The following is a 2,010-nucleotide window of genomic DNA, read 5'->3' as shown; positions in this document are numbered from 1 at the left end:
GCTGGAGCTTGGTGCTGGATACAAAACTGGCAGGATAATAATGCAACACAGAAGCTGTATGAGGGAGAAATTGAGCAGTATGTACTGCTTTATATCCCTGCCCTTATTTGTCTACTGTTGTCTGCTGTTGCTGTCGTAATGACAGTAATAGCAATTATACGTCGAGCTTATAACTGCTGTGGCTATGAAGATAACTGTTCAAAAAGGGAGCAGATTGAAAGGCAAAATTTTTTGAAAGTGATGCTGCCACTTGTAAGTTACCCAATATTATCTTTTGTTTTCTACATACCAGCATTCATAAATCGAGTAATTGGTTCTGCTTCTAAGCATCCAAATACTATTAGTTTTATGTGGAGTGCTATATCACTACCATTGGTAGGGCTCTTGGCTGGGGTCTCTCTCATTATTCACATCATTATTTTGAAGTTCCCAAAAACACAAGGATATGAAGAAATCTTGGATTCCATAGATAAAGGAGAAAGAAAGAGATTGGTGCACTCGGGCAAAAAGCAAGGCTACAAAACTACAAACCCATGAGCTCCTGAACTATTAAAACAACATAATTATTAAACTTTTAAACAAAGTATATAGTCTAGTTTTTATAGTAGTGTATACGAACCTCGATGTGTAGTTTCACACCCTATTTTGATATGTTTGTTATCTTTTTGATTTTTGTGACAAGCCTAATATAAAAACTGATAGCTATCACAACCTTTACTGTCTATTAGAGATAGTGAACAAAACATGGTTGTTATAATGCCATATGTGAATATGTGAATACAATGGACAGTGTCTTCCTAATGCTAACTGTCCTAATAATGGAACCCCTAATCCTATGAATGGGAATGAATGTGAATGTCCTCACAATTTTGGAGGCAGCAACTGCAGAGGTAAGTAGATTCTTATGATTATTTATCATTAATTTTTAGATTGTTTGCTAACTGTTACTGACTGTCAGAACCAATATCTATTAAATCAAACAAGCTGTCGCTGTGAAGGTAGAAATCAGACATTGCACATCTACTTAATAGTTTATTTACTTGTATTTACTTCTATTTTAAAAATAAAGTTCTTGTATTTACTTGTACTAATATCAAAAATATTCTCTATTTTAGAAAACTTAATTCATGTATTTTACTTCAAAAAATCATCTACTATCATGTATTGAAATGAAGAAGAGAGTACAAAAAAACACTTAATAGTTATTATAAAATGCACACATAGTACAGTAAATGAGTATTGTTAAGTATTATTTAAGAAAAATGAGTTTTTCCAGTTTGGAAAAACTGCTACTGTCAGATTACTGCTAGAAGTGGATGGAAGAGAGATTCAATAGATGATGTGTGTTACTTGGCCACACCAAATTCAATTAAGGCCTGGCTTAAGTAAATACATGATTTTATTCTTCTACTTACAAAACAGGATCATGTATGTACTTGTATTTATTTTTTCATTAAAAATCGTGTAAATATTCATATATTGTCTATAGATGTGCAATGTCTGGTAGAAATCGATTTTTTTGTATTATTGCACATGAATTATTCTGTTTTTAATGTAGCATGTCCCTCTGGTTATTATCAATTCCTTGCTAATCCAGAATCAAGAGTGCCAGAGAGTGTTGTTGGATCACCAGGTAATGGAGCTGCTCTTTGGTCAATATTCATAGACTACAAGACAAGTCCATTCTCTTCAAAAAAGAAATTGCTTTCTTAATAACTCAAAATTTTTTTCTTAGAATCTGCTCAAACTTTCTACATGGCATAAAGACATAAATATGTATCAGAAGATTATAAAAAATTGTGGGTAATTTTGGAGCCATTTTTTTAGAAAAAAACTATGGACTATAGCCTTTGATTTTTTTCTAAAATTGGCCGATTTTTAAAAATGACCATAACTCGAAAAATATTTGTCAGAATTGGCTCAAACTTTCTGTATAGCATAAGGATATCAATATGTATCAGAAAATGTAATAAAAAATTTGGGGTGATTTCGGAGCCATTTTTGGAAAAA

General features: G+C 32.1%; 1 long non-coding RNA gene across 1 annotated transcript; it reads left to right on the top strand.

Moving 5' to 3' along the window:
- The first annotated feature begins 748 nt into the window (after nt 1-748).
- LOC109591839 (uncharacterized) lies at nt 749-1,637 on the top strand. The gene is made up of 3 exons (XR_002190034.1): nt 749-890; nt 930-998; nt 1,559-1,637. It is a non-coding gene; the product is annotated as an uncharacterized LOC109591839 (long non-coding RNA).
- The last annotated feature ends 373 nt before the right edge of the window (nt 1,638-2,010 follow it).

Source organism: Amphimedon queenslandica, unplaced genomic scaffold, assembly GCF_000090795.2.
Source record: "Amphimedon queenslandica unplaced genomic scaffold, v1.1 AMPQUscaffold_7093_Cont20952, whole genome shotgun sequence".
NCBI classification, from domain to species: Eukaryota; Metazoa; Porifera; class Demospongiae; order Haplosclerida; family Niphatidae; genus Amphimedon; species Amphimedon queenslandica.
This window is presented reverse-complemented; position numbering and strand designations above follow the sequence as displayed.